At 43.9% G+C, this 18440-nt stretch overlaps 1 long non-coding RNA gene across 1 annotated transcript; it reads left to right on the top strand.

The window, feature by feature from the left end:
• The first annotated feature begins 6249 nt into the window (after window positions 1-6249).
• Window positions 6250-16751, top strand: LOC143514973 (uncharacterized). Its single transcript, XR_013130997.1, has 3 exons — window positions 6250-6387; window positions 14326-14489; window positions 14793-16751. It is a non-coding gene; the product is annotated as an uncharacterized LOC143514973 (long non-coding RNA).
• Window positions 16752-18440: the final 1689 nt, after the last annotated feature.

The raw sequence follows: 18440 nt of genomic DNA, 5'->3' as shown, positions 1-18440 counted from the left end.
ATAAGCGGAGGTGAGGCAATACACCTGAGGAGAAAATGCACTAAGACATGTAGTGAGCTGTTCAAGTAGGCAAGGCAACTTTATTTATATAGCACCTTTCATACACTCTGGTACTTCAAAGTGCTTTACACAAGAAAAGAAGAATCTTGTTATGACCCAATTAGGACCATAAACGGCAGCAGCCCAACTGGACTGGGAGAATTCTTGAAAGAACTGGTTCTTGATCTTGATCTGCTTTTTGCCGAGGCATCTGTTTCAAATGTGCTCACTCTGGAGCCATGAGAAGAATGAGCTCTGGTAGTATGCACGCCTGTTCTGGGAGGGCACACGGGCGTTCTGGGGAGGGTTGGCTGCTTCTGCATTGCTATCAAAACACAAAAGGTCCTGTTGCCAAATGGACACACCTGTTCCCACAGACATTAGTGTCCTCTCAGTCATTTTCCTTCTCCGTGGGAGGCGGCCCATCCGATACTTTAAATGAACATGTAGCCGCGACATGCTAACACGCCGCAGAAGGGATCTGATTGGAGGGAATTGTGTAACGACTCACTTTGCTTGTGTGCTTTATGAAAGAAAAGGCACCAGAGACTGTGGCACCCTGGTGTGTTGACTGGTGCATTCTCTCTGTTGCACTCGAGGACAGACTTTTGTCTTTGACGCTCTGCGAGGGCCGTTGGAAACCCAGAGCAGGCCGAGCAAGCATATCTTAATTGTCTGAGAAAGTGTTGCGTGCTCCTCCGAATATACCTATCTTGGCATCTTTTGCATCTTGGTAGTCTACTGACTGCACCCCACCCCTGCTGCCACTGCGGCCTTCTGACATAAAAAATCTCTGTCAAAGGGCAGTCATGGCCTGGTGGTTAGGGAACTGGTCTTGTGACCGGAGGGTCGTGGGTTCGATTCCCAGACCTGAGGCCATGACTGAGGTGCCCCTTAACCCTCAAATGCTTACTTGTATAGAAATGAGATAAAAATGTAAATCACTCTGGATAAGGGCGTCTGCCAAATGCCATAAATGTAAATGTAATGTTCACCACTCGTAGATAACACATTGCATGTTGTCTGTGGGCTAAACCCCTGCTTGTGTTTCTGGTTTAGTTTACTGTGAAGAAAGCATGTAAGCTTCTCATAGCACTCGGAGTGGACAGTTTAGAACTCGACATATTCAACTTCAAATATTCAGTTTCAACTTCAACATATTCGTTCATGTAGGTAATCTCATCAATCTAATGAAATATTGTAGTTTTTGATAGGAATATTAGACATATAAGTTCTAAGGTAAAGTTGACATAATTTAAGTCCTGAGCCAGACTACCGCACTTCATAGACTTCGTGTTGGTTTTACTGTAAATAGTTTGCTATCTTTTTCTATATCCATTTTTTTTTTATGTGATCCTGTGATTGTCAAAGCTTCTGTTGTTTTAACAGTCATCGCTGAAACCTTCCGTTAACAGTACTGGCTAGATAGGACATGATTCACCAGAAAAGGTGTTTCTGGAAATGACAGGAGCTACATTGATTTGCTGACTCTTGCTGACAAAGTTAACATCACACCACCAGCACAAGAAAAGGTGTGGTAGTATTTTGTTGGTTTTTGCATTTAATATCATATCCACATATCATATTAAATCCATATTTCAAATAAGTAAAGCAATGGATTTGCGAGTGTTCATTTGTTTTTCCTAACAAAATATTACTGCAAATATAAAATTTACTTCCCTTTTTGTAAATTCAGCAACAACAACACTCAATATATTTGGCAATGCTTCCTTTCTGAGGAAGTGTGTAATTGAGCTGAAGCAATACTGAGCATGTTGGGCTGAGCTTACAGGTTGTTTGACTGATCTACCTGCCTGAGACTTGCAGTACTATATTCATGAAAATATGCAGTGCTTCATAACATCCACGAAGACCCTAAATAAATGAACATTCATGTGAGTGGTAGAAGGGAATAGGGTTCTACCTTCTACTTTAAGTTTCTGTTCTGGAGAATCTGTAGCTATGTGAGATTTTTTTTAATAGCAGCTTTTATCTTTGTTACTTTAATCTACTTGAACAGTCCAGTGTAAACCCGTAAACAGTAAGCCCTAATCCCATGCTGCAGGAAATGAACGGTTAATCTATCAGTAAGCAAGCTTACTTTAAATGTTTGGTTCCAATGAAACATTTATTCGAGGTATTCAAATTGGCGGTTTCCTTTGTTTAGGAGATGGATGAGCACAGCTGTTCTTCCTGCTGCCCACTTCTCTCCACACAGCGATAAATATTGTTTACTTTGAAGACGTCCCGTCATCAGCCTGGTGTAAAGTGTACATGCGTCACAGGCTAACGAAGCCTGGCTCTCAGAAATGGCTGCAACACCAATCCTTCCCCAGTGTTCTGAATATGAACACTATTGAATGTTTAACGTCTCTTCTGTGTCCTTCCTGCGGTAAGCTGAGGGGACAGGACTTGGATGGGCTCGGAGAAGGAAGAGTTTTGGTTGGGGCTGACGAGATGTTTTAATATGATAATCATTAGTCTGCAAATTCCAAATGGCCTAGACAGAACCGAAACGAGGACACAAATACATTATCTCTAGACATAAATAAATGAACACTGAGCCATTTTGGACAGGATGTACTATGCTGAGAGGTACTGCACGTTCCTTGTGTTTTCAGCACTCAGCTGACTCATGGGGACAGATACCGTTTGTTTGTAACAAGGCCTTGACTTGCCACTTTGCTGGTTCTAGCTGGGGTCAGGGAAACCAGCTGCAATCAATCTCAATAGAGAAAACTTTTTATATTCAAGTGTCTGCACTTCAGATCAGAACCAGACAGTCAATAATCACTGTAGGGGATGCTCCCATATGCACCAGAGCAGGCTTTAATGACTGGGTTAGGGTTTCATATGCACTAGGCTTTAATGAATGCACGAGTGATTTTGCTGTGTTTGGGCTGCACAGTTGACATGTGGAGCGCCAAACAGACTTCATGCTTCCTGACATTTATTCTGAGGAAATGAAATTCTTGCTGTTGTTTTCCAACCTAACAGAGAAGGATTGCTGACCTTATCCAATGGTATTTGGAAGACTGTGACTGTGATCTAAATGGATAAACAAAGCATTGGTTGTTCACCTAAAAGCCTCATTTGGTGCCAAACATCTTTGACATTGGATTTTGAGTGAAAAATGTAAATAATAATGTGCTTGCAATTTTTTTGCTTGCTTGATTGTTTGTTTTATTGCATCTACTAAGTGTCAGCTTTGATCTCACATCTACTGTCCTACACACTAAATAGGACTTTGTTTCCATTTATCTCCTGTAAACAAGCATGCAACTGTCTGATTGACCAACAAATCTACCATTCAACAGAACACTCAAACATCCAATCAACAAACCAATCTATCAAAAAGCAAAACAGCTGAACAACCAAACGTGCAAACAATCAATCAACCAACCAATCAAAAACCAAAACACAATCAGCTGAACAACCAAACATCCAATCAGTCAATCAACCAGTAGAGCAACCAGTTAGCCAGCAAACTAACCAGTTCACCAGCTGAAGATGTAGCAGCCATATTTAGAGGTCTTTACTGCATCTTCACCAAAGCATGTCATTGCTTTGACATGGTGGCATGTCATTAACTAACCTGTTTGTTGTTGCTGTCTTTTGGGTTTAGAGAGTCAGGCCGATGGTTGGAAGTCCCAAAAATCAGGTGGAGGAAAAAAATTGAAACTGTTAGAAGATTCACATAATCTGGTCAAACATTATGTTTGTATAACTGCTTGTCACACCTTCAGGTATGCTAGTTCTTATTTGAATGTGCTAAGCATACCAAACACCCAATTTATTCAACAACAAGCCATCATGTTGAGACCCTGTGAGCTAAGTGAGTCTTTTTGCATAAAGGTGATAGAATTCTGACATTTTGAACAGAGGTGGGGCTGTTCATTTAGTGTGTTTACATCCATAAAGGCCGCAGGTGTGTGGTTTTAACCCGGAGTTTCCCTCAGTTCTCTCAGTAGGCCAGAAGCTTTAAGTACCGCTTTAAATCAGGCCTGTAGTTTTCTTAACGCCCCCCGCCCCATCACTGGCCCTGGAGGCAAACCCAGTGCCTACTGGGTGGTGTTGCTTTAAACTCTCTGAGATTGTTTGCTCTTGTGCAGGAAGCTGTCTGCTTACTGTGGTCTGTAATTTACTTTTAGTCATAGGAACAGCAGAGCTGTTGTAGTGAACTGAACCATGAGATGTTCTTCATTCATAAGTTGACTCACGGTGCTGTTCATGTAGTCATATAGTCCACTGAGCATTTTTTATTACAAACATCCAGTGTTGTGCTTTGAAAACAGTGACGAGGCTGGAATCAATCTGGAGAGGTCCTTTATGAATGCTGTCTACTGTCAAATCTGTACAAATAGTCTAAATAGATTGAAAACACTGTCATGTCCACAATGAGGTATATAAAGCAATATCTTGCCTAAGACCAGAACAGCAGTAAAATAACAGAGACCGAATCATTTACCAGCTGTAGTCTGAGCAGCGTTTCTCTCTAACTGGACTCTGAAGTGGGGGATTATGGGTAACCGGATACCTGCATAATTAGTTAGAAGTGTGCTGGTAGCGTAATGGTCATATAGAATGTGGCCTGAGAAGCCTGTAAATGGTTTCACATGGTTGTGTGCACCGGAGACCTTGTGTAGCAAACAGGGAGGGTTAGGGTTAATGTTAATCCAGCATCCTTCATGAAAAAATGCCATAATGATTATACTAAATGAACAATACATGCAGTTCCTGACTATTTATAAATGCAATAAATAAATAAAAAACATTGGCACCCTCTATAAATATCTGGTGATGCCTCCCTGAGGTCAGTGTACTCAAATGCTTTAACACAGTCGAACACAGAGATTTTTCATCCAGTCTAACCCTTCGGTAAGGTTTTTAATAGGGTTCCAATATGGAGAACGAGAAAGACATTGAAAAATGTTCCTGTGCTAATGTGTGTTTGAGGTCATTGCCTTGCTGAAAGGTCCACCCATGGCCAGGTTTCAGCCTTCTGGACGGGTAGGTTTTGGCCTTCAATCTTATGCTATGTAGTCATATTGATAATGTCATTGGTTTTCATCAGCCCATAGATAACTTGAATGAAAACACAGTACCAATATCATACTGGGTATCAGGGGGTTTCTTAGTCTTCACTCCCTTTTCATGGTCAAAGGTGATAATAGTGTGCAAGAAAAGTTCCATTGTTGTCACAATTCCGTTTGTAGTGCCAATGACATTTTACGAAGGCATTCGAGGGCTGCGTTTAGTGGCTCGCTCTAATGAAATGGAGGTCTTCCACAAAGCTTCTGGTCATAGTGTAGACATCTTCTAGTGGATTTTGAAGGTTGGGAATCCCAAGATTCAGTTAAACTACACAGTTCTGAAGTATTTGGGTTGATGTTTGCTTCTCTTATCATGTTCATGTTTCTTCTTCATGGCAAGGTTTCCCACAACCTTCATCTGAGGTTGGTTTTACCTATGCCAGAGTAAGAGGGATTTTACGTGTGTGTAACTTCATAGGAAACAACTACAGACAACAGTTCCTGGAGACTATGACCAATGAAAAGAAAGTTTCTTTGTCTCCTTTAGTCTCCTGTCTCTCTCCCCTCCCAACCCCCCCTGCCTACACTTTTTTCATATATACATTGTAGGGAAGTAAGTGCTAACTGCAGTGTACTTTAGTAAGATACTTTAGCAAGAAACTTTTTTCCAGAGAAACAGAACGTTTCGGACAGAGGTCCTTCATCAGCAGCTGTGCAAGCAAAGTGCTCATTATATATATATATATATATATATATATATATATATATATATATATATATATATATATATATATATATATATACATATATACACACACATACTATCTTCTCTTTTTTCAGTTCCTACTGCTGAACTGAACACAGCTGAAAGAGCAGAAATGACTAATACCCTTACATGTAAGCCTCATGTATGCCTCTCTGTTCCACTACGAATGCGAACACAGCAGCAGAACCTGGATATTATTACTTTAGAAAACGGAGCAGAGAAGTTATCATGAGGCCAGTACTGTTGTGGGCTTTCTGGACTCACACAGATGCTGTTTAAACTAATTGGTTCAAACAGTATCCAGCCAGAGTATCCTGATCTCTCTCTCTCTCTCTCTCTCTCTCTCCCTTCTTTGTCTTCCTTTTCTTCCTTGTCTCTCCCTGTCTCAACATGGTGATTTGGTTCAGTACATTAGGTTTACATGCATGTCGTAGTGGTCCACGGAGGGAACTAGTGGAGGAAGTGACCTGTAGCTGCTCGAGTGTGTGCTGCTCCAGCTTGATGGAGGAGGTGTGAGTCTACGGAAACTACACACATTTCTACATGGAGGTATTGACACTTTTCTTCACATCAGCTGGCCACTTCTGAGCTCCTTTTTAAAAAGTGGTAGTTCCAGATCTCCTAATACCGTAGCGCGCACACACACACACACACACACACACACACACACACCACTGTAGTGTTTCCGCGGCTTTGCTCTGGGTGTTGCCTGAGAACTGGAGACATTCTTCATGTATTACACTTAGATTACAGACCAGTGTTATGTGTGCCATGTAACATGAGTGACATGATGTTGGCTAAGTGCGTCAAAGTCATTAAAGGGTGTGTAAGTGTGTCTGAAATGCATATCAAGTGTGTTTCAGGACTTTGGACCAGACTATTTCGAATGAAGCGGTTTGAGTTTATCATGTGTTGATGACCCAGAACCACTGTATGAAATACAAACATGCGCGCACACACACACATACAAACACATATACCCACATATGAACACACACAGATGTAGAAACTCTCTCTCACGCACACACGCATACACAAGCCCACATCTCCAAGTCATCTCTTAGTATCTTGGCTCACTGAGAGTCTTTTACAAGAATTGTTTGTGTCATTGATGCTATTAGATAAAGCAAAGGTGTGTTGGTATGTTTCCTCATATATAGTAGATATTGGGTTTTTTTTTTTTTTTGCTTTGTTTTCTTTAACGGCATTTCAGTCCTCTGGAATCACCTCAGTTCACCTCGTGTGTACACCTCCAGCATCAGAGTCTGTGCAGTGCAATCGACACGTGGGCTGAATGAACACTACACAAAGGCATCTTAATCAGCCTCTGATGATCATGAGCCCAGGACCCTAAACCAAGAAGCATTCATTCAAATGGCACTCAGCACCACATAAAACAAACCCAGCATTTATACCCAAAGGCCCAAGTGGACTTCTGGGAGTCTGCGTTTGAGGCTGCGTTTGTTGCAGGCTGGCGCATGGAATCATGTTTACGGCCTCTCTGCATGAGGTGTCGGCTTGTGCTTGGGACCTTCTGCACGTGTGGCCATGTTTGCCTAGATAAACCGTAGCTCAGTAGTTTGGTGCACTGTAATAAAGCAGACTGAATAACATGGCCTGCTCACCAGCAGAGACGTCTTTCTTGTGACCCTCGTGGTCACAAGGAGCTGAACTCTGGAGGTCGTGTCTCTGGCGGTCATGTCTTTAGGGGTCGTATCCTCGGTCACGCATCCCCAGACAGTGTTTTTTTTCCCAATTCCAAATGTAAATCGCAGAAGATGCAGGAATTGTTCTGAAATATCTGAAGATAGTGATCACCTCGACTGCAAGTGCAGTGTAGCGTGCTCCTTGCTGAGCTACGAAGGAGCCAGCAGCCCTGTTGCTCTCGCCTGTGAGGAACAGGTAACTCCGGTTCTTGGAAAAGCTGTATTTTGACTGTAATACAATGCTTCTAACAACACACAGAATCAATAAAGACATTAGTCACAAGCCTCTCTTTGTCCGTGTGTGCATGTGTGAGTGTGATAGATGTGTAATAGAGAATAGAATATGAAGGGGCGTGCGTACTGTAAACATTACAAAAGCGGCTTTGTTTTGCTCCTGGAGCACGTCCGCAGGTGCGGTGTGATGTGTGAGGTCCGCGTTGGCCTCAGGTGTGTGTGTGTGTGCCATGTGCTCTGTCGGCAGACAGAGCAGGTTGACTCTGCGCCCTACACTGTGCAGGCTGACATCGACACCAGGGGGTCAGCCTGCTACCAAACCCCTGGCCTGGTGCACCTGCAGATCACCATTAACCTCATATTAACCTCATGCCCTCAGACACTGTAGGTGTGCTGTGTTTTATGTCTCTTCATGCCGGACGTTAAAAGACACTTCAGCGGAAGTGTCGCAGAAACATTTGGCTGTTCATTTGCAAATCTGTTTTCAGAATCACCCTTGCCAGAGTCATCAGTGGAATGATAACGGTGGGTCTCTCTCTCTCTCTCTCTCTCTGTATCTGTCTCTCTATTAGTCTCCTTGTCTCTCTTGTCCTTGCCTCTCACAGCTCTGGAAAAACTCAAATTCAATTTAATTAATTTCTCTTCCCCTGAGATTAGCAGTGAGCTGATTACTCTCCTGTCTCGGCGTGCTGGCCCTCCCGCATGGCTGACGAGGGTCCAGACGTTCTGCTGAAGCCCTACACTCCTCCCTTTCTGCTCTTCTTCCACTGTGATGAAGAAAATGCCCCTTGAGGTCTCAGACCTGAATTCTGAGTTGTTTACATACAGAGCGGACTTCTTTGGTGCTGCCTGTGACCAGTCAGCTTGCAGTAGCTCGTCAGTCTCAGGTGTGAGATAGGCTTCCTCTGAGCGCTCAGTTGAATGGGTGCAGTTCAGCTTCCTAGCCCAGCCCAGATCTTTTAAATGAATTTTACAAGACACATAACGTGTGTAAAACACACAAGAGTGTAAAACACATGAGTGTGTAAAAGTGTTTATCCTGTGCGAGTGGGTATTCCATTGGAGTAGAACAGAGACAGAGACATGAGTGAGGATAAGGACTTTGTGGTTTTGAGTGTTTAGATTACTAATGTAAATATTTACATTTGTTTATTTTTGTGATGTAATTTACACAATTCATAATTCCTGTGAGCATAGATGACATATGGACATGCAACAGTTGATTCATTGGTTGTACTACCTGATTGGTGAGCTGCTGTGTGTTATGTTGGATAGAATGGGTTCATGGACACCCGGGATGGCAGCTCTAAATATTCTGTTCTCCACTAATTCCCTGGAGATAAAAGATGAGAGACACTTGAGAGATTTGCCATGATTTTCTACCAGTTTTCTACCTGTAAATATGATTTTGTTTTGAAGTGTGTGTGTGTGTGTGCGCGCGCGCGCACGTGTGTGCCTGTGTGTGCGTGTGTGTGTGTGTGTGTGTGTGTGTGTGTGTGTGTGTGTGTGTGAACAAAAACTATGCACCTGTGGATGTATGTGTACCATTGACCAAATTAAAAATGTCACATGAGAACAGAGTACAAAATATGAGCTTTAAGCACACGTGACCTGAGCCTTAAGCATACAGTGTCCAAAAACCACACAAACCCACTTGGACACAAGTCAGTGTATTTACAAACAAACCCACTCACATACAGGTCACTGTATTTACACACAATCCCTCTTACACACAGGTCAGTATATTTACACACAAACCCACTCATGCAAAGATCAGTATATGTACATACAAACCCACATACACACAGTATGTTTATACACAAACCTACATACACACAGGTCAGTATATTTACACACAGGTCAGTATATTTACACACAGACCCACTTACACACAGGTCATTGTATTTACACACAAATACACTTATACACACGTCGGTGCATTTACGAACAAACACTTATATACAGGTCAGTGTATTTATATACAAACACTTACACACAGGTCAGTGTATTTACACACAAACCCACTCATACACAGGTCAGTGTATTTACACACCAACCCACTCATACACACAATGACACCTACACACAGGTCGGTGTATTTACACACAAAGCCACTTACAGGTCAGTGTACTTACACACAAAGCCACTTACACACAGGTCAGTGTACACACAAAGCCACACAGTCTCTATTTCACTTCCATATGCACGCACACACACACACACACACACACACCAGGAAGATAAGGAATGCTGACAGAACATAGTAAAAATAGAAAGAAAAAAACCCGAAGGAAAGTTTTAGTCAGCAGGCTGCTAAAAAGCATGTATGGATATATTTATGATGCATTTCTACAGTTTATGCACATAAAATGTATATAATATTTATCATTTATTTAGCTCGGTGCAGATTTCTAAAATGCAACACTAAGGCCAAAGGTCATGCCACAGGTCGATGTCAGTCACAAAAGTCTGAACTAGTTTCACATATGAGTCTCAGAGAGACAGGGAGTTTCTCAGCGCATCTCTGAGTGAAACAGCTGTTCTCACTAGCAGGAGTTATTTATCCCCAAAACATTTGCATTTCCTCACTGTCCCATCGAGCTCTGTGCCGTCCTCAGCACACACGCCCATCCTGTTCACCTACTGTCATCCTCCTGAGCTTGAGAAGTGTGTGACATCTCCTTGTCTGTGGTGCTACTCCCTGTGTACCCTGCGTACTTCACTAAATGTTGTAAGAGCCTGAATCAGGAATAAAAACTTTAAGTGTGTGCATGTCATGTGGGCGCAGCAGAAAGATGAAAAGACATGGTTGATTGCTGAGTTTACCTCAGCTTACATTTCTCAGTTCCGCAGGTCTTTGTTCACGTTGGTGGCGTACCATCTGGATGCACTGCAGGAAGAATAGGGCTTCTGGGAAGGTTGAGCTTGTCAGTGGAATAACCCTGCAGCTGTGGGAAACTGATGCTGAGTGTTGATTCATGTCATGTGTGCTGTGTTTAGGCTAGGCGAGCACGCTATCGCCCCCCGGCTGTGTGTGTGGGAGAGAGTGCCTAGCTCCTCGCGGCAGTGTGTGCACTTTTGTCTTTCACTGGCAGCCTGAGATCTGCAGATTAGCTGATTACTCCTGCACCGCCATTTTGGGAGTGTGTGATATAGCAAAACAGACCCACAGATGTGGAGGTTTGGATCATTGTTGTGTCTTCGATGGTTGCCCTTTCACTGATTATGCTTGGATCATGGTGGCGGTATGCGAGTGTCTAATGTGTGTTGGGAAAGGCAATGTGTGTGTGTGTGTGTGTGTGTGTGTGTGTGTGTGTGTATGCGCATTTACCGAAGATGCCTAGTCCCTTCCCTATTTTACATTTCATTCCCTTCAGTAACATGCAAACACTGCTGATAGTATCAGCAATGGAAAGGCCCTGAATGCACCCACATCACACACACACACACACACACACACACACACACACACACACACACACACACACACAGATTTGCATGGATAAGGAGAAGCCACTTGTTGGACAGAGCAGGATGGTGACGTGTCTGATGAACAGTAGCTGTTTCTGCTCTCTCAGGTTTGGGTTTTCTTGAAGGTTTCGTGGTCGGTTGTGTGGGGAATTATGGTGGAGCACCGTTGGTGTTTTCTGTTGTTGTTTTTTATGAGTAAGACAATGGCATCGAAGGAAGTGAAAATATCTAATGTTGTTGCTCACTTCCCCATACATGGCTGTCAGTATATTGCACAAGTCTGGCAGAGATTGTTTTTAACTATACCACGCACCACATGCACGAACACGTGCACACGCTCATGCTGTACCATACAGTCAGCACTGCTCACTCCTGCCTGTTGAACCATTCTGTTCAAGCTTTTGCATTTGGGTCACAAGATGGCCTGCAGTCTGAGAAGCCCACTCTTTTTTACTGAGCACGTCTTGTCCCTGTGCCTGTGTCTGGGGTTGTTGCCAGGCCTGTGTATGATTGTGTGTGTAGCAGTCTCTGTCTCCCCTTGCTAGTGTGTGAGTGAGTTTGTGCTGGGGGCTGGTATGAGTGGGAACAGTAGTAAGTTGGGTTGTGGGGGGTGGGCAGTTGTAAAGCCACAGACGGACTGTTGTTGTTCTGTCTGCAGTGCTGGTCAATGGAGACCTCTGCTTGCCCCTGCAGCTTGGACCCTGTGACCCTGTGCTTTTGTGAGAGCTCCTTCATGCCTGTTGGCTTGACGAGGGTTCTAATGGCTGAGCGGGAATTGGAAGAGGTTGCGTGAGATCATACGGCCGTAATGGCTCCACCTCCTGCGTGGAGAAAGAGTGCATTCATTTAAGTGGGCCACGAGATCGCTAATGACAACGGTGACAAAGGCCAGGGCCAGGCAAAATGTCAACAACTCCACGCAGGCTCTGCTGATTAGGTCCTAACATGGCTGCCTCTGTTCTAGCAGTTGTCCACTCATGGCTAACTGGTGCTAAAGAGACTATTAGAGCTAACTGGTGCTAAAGAGACAATCAGGGCTAACTGGTGCTAAAAACACTATCAGGGTAACTAGTGCTAAAGAGACTATCAGGGTAACTGGTGCTAAAGAGACTATCAGGGTAACTAGTGCTAAAGAGACTATCAAGGCTAACTGGTGCTAAAGACAATATCAGGGTAACAGGTGCTAAAGAGACTATCAGGGCTAACTGGTGCTAAAGAGACTATCAAGGCTAACTAGTGCTAAAGACAATATCAGGGTAACTGGTGCTAAAGAGACTATCAGGGCTAACTGGTGCTAAAGACAATATCAGGGCTAACTGGTGCTAAAGAGACTGTCAAGGCTAACTGGTGCTAAAGAGACTATCAGGGTAACTGGTGCTAAAGAGACTATCAGGGTAACTAGTGTTAAAGAGACTATCAGGGCTAACTGGTGCTAAAGAGACTATCAGGGTAACTAGTGTTAAAGAGACTATCAGGGTAACTGGTGCTAAAGAGACTATCAGGGCTAACTGGTGCTAAAGAGACTATCAGGGTAACTAGTGTTAAAGAGACTATCAGGGTAACTGGTGCTAAAGACACTATCAGGGCTAACTGGTGCTAAAGAGACTATCAGGGTAACTAGTGTTAAAGAGACTATCAGGGCTAACTGGTGCTAAAGAGACTATCAGGGTAACTAGTGTTAAAGAGACTATCAGGGCTAACTGGTGCTAAAGACACTATCAGGGTAACTGGTGCTAAAGACACTATCAGGGCTGATTCTCCTGCCGTCAAGCTTCCTCTTCCCACAGGCACGTCCTATTACATGCTGCTTCCCATGTAACTGGCATGTTAAAGCGTGTTATATGAGGCCAGCTATGTAAAATGTCGGGCAGCACGTGTGCCCAGTCGTGCTGCAATGCTCTGGTCATGCTAAGATCTCTGGCTCATGGGGACGGAACTTTAGTTTAATTACTGCACTCTTCTGTTTGACCACAGACTGTATCCTTCATATTTATCAGTATTACTACTTATTATCCTGTGAGTGCAAAACAGATTCATATCTGTTTATGATTATGATCATATCAGTATGATCACTACTAGCTCTTCCCTCTCGCAATCCACATGCAACTACGGTTAGGGTTGTGTGCATGGCGGCACTGTTTATAGCAACGCCTGACTGGTCATTTCCCCGGTTTTCTGTGTTTGTGGTAGTGTTCGGGTGTGGGTAGCTATGCAAGCTTGCAGAAGGTATCCCCTGTTGTCTGGCTCTGTTGGGCCCTGTAAACCCCCACCCAAAACCAACTCCATCTGTGTGTACTCATTCTGTCACTTCCTCTCTCTCTCTCTCTCTCTCTCTCTCTCTCTCTGCCTCAGTCTTTGTATCCTGTTCCAGCCTTCCAAGTGTGTCTTCCAGAGATTGACTTGCTGTGTCACTGGTGTCTGGCTTCTCAAAGGTTGCCAGTTCATCCCCACATGAATCCCCTACTCCACAGCCTCCTGGTAGCGGGTACTCCCTGCGCTGGATTTCACGCTTGTTGACCTTGCTGCCGCGTCTCTTGGTCAGACTCGCCCATGTCTTGCTGTGTTTCGTCACGTTCTTCATGGCGATGGCATTGTGCTGATTGGCTCTCTGTTTTTGGAGTGGTTGAAATGAAAACACAAGGTGTCACACCGTCGAGAGAGGCGTTGAACAAGGCGCTGCCTCCTTTTCTCAGACATCTCAGTTTCTCATGCTGGAGGCAGTCTGTGCTTTTAATACCTGCATAAATACTGTCATAAGGATGGATGACCTGAACCTGTATAAGATGGTGCTGAGGGAAGTAAACCAGATTTAATATGGGCTCTGGCTGGTGTTCTCAGATATAAGGACATGATGGGGAGGAGTCTTTCATTGTGTGTACATGGCCTGGTGCATTCAGGCAGAATTACATTAAGAGCTCATATTGATCCTCAGGATGACATCACTTTCTCTTGTGTGCATTTCCTGGGTATGACCTTTTAAAGAACACTTGGTGGAGCAGTGGACACACACATGCATGTGTGTTTGCGTGTGTGAGTGTATTTGTTGGTTGGGGACCATTTACGAATTCCCTTTCAGTCTGGAGCTCTACTGCAGGCTTGTGTTTCGTCTGTCCGCCTCCCATAAAACACCCATCGAACCCTCCACATAAGTGATGGGGAGGCAGGAGAGCCTTCCTGGGAGGGAATGACATCACGGTGCAGCATCAGGACCCACACTCCACGGAGACGGACCAGCAGGCTGTGAGCCATTGCACTTCACGCCTTTCTGAAACTGATTTCATAAATCACCTTAGTTCCAATTCTCATGGTATTAAGCTATGAGCAACAGTGGATTTGTGTGAAATAGGCATACGTGTACGAGTGTGTATATGCGTTTGTTTGTGCATGTGCCTCTGTGTACCTGTGTGTGCGTGTGCCTGTGTGTGGGTGGATGTGTGTGTGTGAGTAGGTCAAAAGCCACAATAATATTGTAGAACATGTTTCACAACATTGTAGCACATACGGTGAGTTCTTTATGTGGTTTGTGATTTACTTTGTGCCCAGGACCCACTGGGCTGGACGAGCAGCTGTCCACAGAGTTCCCACAACTCTGAACAGGAAGCTGACAGATGAAGCATTACTGCTTCCACACTGTTGGAAAGAGAGAAAAGAGAGACGAGAGGGCGAGGTGATGGAATACCGGCGCAGTATTGGATTGCAGGGCCGTGCATTAGATAAGTGCTTCTCTCCCAGTGACTTCATTGAGATAAATAGTGATCAGAAATAGATTACTGTGGGCTGTAGCTCAATCACATGGAAGAGGGCACAACGGAGAGATGTGTGGAGAAAAAGAGAGAGAAGGAGAGAGATCTTTTTAGATTATTGGCTTAAATATTTGCTTAAGAATTCTTTTCTGTTCTCTATGCCTCCCTGTTTCCAAGACAGAAGGAGGGAGTCTTAGATGAGAAGCGTTCATCTTTCCGCCATGTTTTTGCTAGCCGGGGAGCAGATGGTGGTGCGTTCAGTGCCTTTATTATTTATCTCTCTCTCTTTGTTCTCCACAGATAGCAGAGTCACACACTGAATTAGAGCTCCAGTGGGAAGTAGGGCAAACGGCCTCTGCTGTGCATTCTTCTCTAATCCCTGCTGAAAGAAGTGTGTTCCCAGTTCAACAGTTATCACTGAAAGCCAGCAAGGACGAATGCACACACACACACACACACACACACACACACACACACACACACACACACACACACACACACACACACACGCTTATGTATTTATATATATATATTTCGTTTTTGAAAAGCTGTGTTGTGTGTGTGCGCGCTTGCACATGTGATATTATATTCAAACGATATATTACCTCAGTACACAGAAGGCAGCACACACACAGAAAATCAAGTGTGAAAGTGACACGGTAATCCAGCTCCCCACTCACCTTGTCCAATGCTTGTTTAAGCAGCGGAGCTGATGCAGCACACGCAGAATCGGGAGGCCTTGGAACGCAGGGCCACAGCACTAAGGAGAGATGGGGGGGATTACGGCCCTTCCCCAGGCTGTCCTCACCCTTACACCGTTGATCTGGAAGGATGTCTTAGGAGTCCAGACCAACTGGTCTGAGGAGGAAGTGGTCACAGCACTGACTGATGGTGGAACAGAGAGGGGCCTGCATAAATCACCAGCGATTCGGTATGAAGAGACCAAAGGACCTGCACCCGGTAGCCTGAGCATTTCGTACGGCTTCACGGGTTTTCAGCGGTGACCGTTAGGAGTTTTTGCATTACAGAAAATGGTGGATACTCCCACTATTCATACAGAAAATAAAATGGTGAACAGAGATTTCAGGGTTATGTCCTGCTTTGGCTGTCACCATGGAAATTGTGATGTCAGAAGAGCTTTATTATATCTGACTGCTGCTCTGTGTGACACAGAGCCTTTACAGTAGTAAAAAGCTGTGTGTGTGTGTGTGTGTGTGTATGTGTGTGCGTATGCGTGTGCGTGTATGAATCTCTTCAGCTGAAAGGCCCATAATTGCTCCTTTATCAGGCCTGAGATATTTTCCCAGTTCCCTAATTGCCTGATGCTCCTCTGGTTTACTGTGTATGAGTACACAACATATCTAATCCTAACAGCCCATGGAGTTAGTAGGGGTGATATTTATCTTTTACATTAGCTCGATGCATATAGCTCAAAGTGTGGACTCAATTTTGTTGCTACAGCTGAACTGAGCAATGTGTTTTAATGAGACATGATTATTGCTGGCACTGTTGCTGCTTGTGTTCATGTGAATGAAGCTGTGTAGCCCGCTGCTGGCAGCAGAGACTGGGCGACTGGACACAGGAGACACCAGGCAGTAAACCAGAGGAGAAACACAGTGGACCAGTTTACTGTGTTCCATTCTCCACTGGTTTACTGTGCCCCATTCTCCTGCAAACATACTCCTGCAATACTGAACCCCACTGCTTAAATATAATATAGATTCACATGCAAACTTCTAAGATTGCCCAACTGTTAAAATAGTTTGATGACAAAATAAAACAAAATAATGTTTCATTATGTTTTGATATTTCTTTTGGCACTTATCTATGGTAAGTGGACAGTGTTGGGTGGAGAATACGTACCTGAGATCTGTATTTAAAGGCGTGCTATTTAAATACATTAAATAGGTGTGAAACAGGCACATTTCACTGGACTCTATAGGTTTGGGAGTTGGCTGAGAATCTCCAATATTTGGGTCCATTATGTGGGTCCATCTTAAGCTCTACACGTCTAATAAACAGGGACTGCAGATGCTGTATGATTACACAGAGGAGGGTCAAATCACAGCTGATCACTGAGTCAAAGCATGACAGTAAACAGTGTTTAATCATCAAAGAGAAGCATACGCACTTCTGTGTTAAGATAGAGAGGGCAGTACTATCAGTATATACCTACATTTGACCTACTAGCATCACAAGATTTAGCTTCTGAATTGTACAACTGTGATAACCAGATGGGCAAATAGCTGCATCCACAGTGGATGCATAGTTTTAAGAGTCAGCATAGATCTGGGCATGTGTGTGTGTGTGTGTGTGTGTGTGTGTGTGTGTGTGTGTGTGTGTGTGTGTGTGTGTGTGTGTGCGCCCGCGTGCGTGCATGTGTGTGTGTGTGTGTGTGTGCGTGAGGTGTCATGTCCCCAGCCCTTATTCTGGCTACTGATCAAGGCTGTATCTGATGGGTCTGATAGCACCCGCAGGTAAATCCACAATCATCCTGCTCAGCGACTTGGTGTACTGCTCATAGAAACACACACACACACACACACACACACACACACACACACACACACACACACACACACACACACACACACACACAGACTGACCCCAGACAGCCCTAATCCTCCCATTCCTTGCAGCGCTAGAGGACCCAGTGTGGTCACTGATAAGATTTGGTTGAAATTCAGAAGACACATGTTGACTGGGACAGAAACGTGAATGGTGATGTCTTGTGATGTCATGGAGTGTGTGGAGCTGAGCCCAGCAGAAAGCACATGAAAACATGTGGATGTGTGAAGAGAGGGGGTTTGATAGAAACCCACCCCCTCTCTCTCTCTCTTGCCCTCTTATTTCCTTGTTTTCATCTCAGTGTTTGTGCATGTGTATGTGCAGTTACACAGGAATTCTAGCCTATTCCACCATACCTGAGCTCTTGAGTATTCTAACACTTCACATCTGAGTAATCTAATGTTCCCCACCAGAGGTGTCAATTCCAGGTTCAGAAAGTAAAAGTCCTCACCAGGATTTTGCTCAAGCTTGCTAGATTTTCTAATTAGAGCAAGCCAGATAAAATTAGTGGAATCAACACAATCCAGCAAGCTTGAGCAAAATCCTGGTGAGGACTTTTACTTTCTGAACCTGGAATTGACACCTCTGTTCCCCACCAGAGTACTCAGATATGCCAAACATCCATGGTCAGCTGGCCAGAATCAGTGTTTGCTATTTATTCAGGCTTTTATGAAAAAAGTAATGTCATTCTTAAACATTGTTTATTGTGAATTGTTATGAGCCACATTTATCATTTGTAGTTTATTATTTTGATAAATAGTATCTGCAGTGAGTCACAGTTCCTGTGTAGAGCTTGAAATGGACCCACATGTTTATATAAGGTTGGGAGATGGTGAATGTTAAAATGAGTTATTTTGCTAATGACTGTGTTTTGAATGGG

This window comes from Brachyhypopomus gauderio, chromosome 5 (assembly GCF_052324685.1).
Source record: "Brachyhypopomus gauderio isolate BG-103 chromosome 5, BGAUD_0.2, whole genome shotgun sequence".
Taxonomy (NCBI): domain Eukaryota; kingdom Metazoa; phylum Chordata; class Actinopteri; order Gymnotiformes; family Hypopomidae; genus Brachyhypopomus; species Brachyhypopomus gauderio.
The sequence above is the reverse complement of the archived record's forward strand: the minus strand, read 5'-3'. Positions and strand labels throughout refer to the sequence as shown.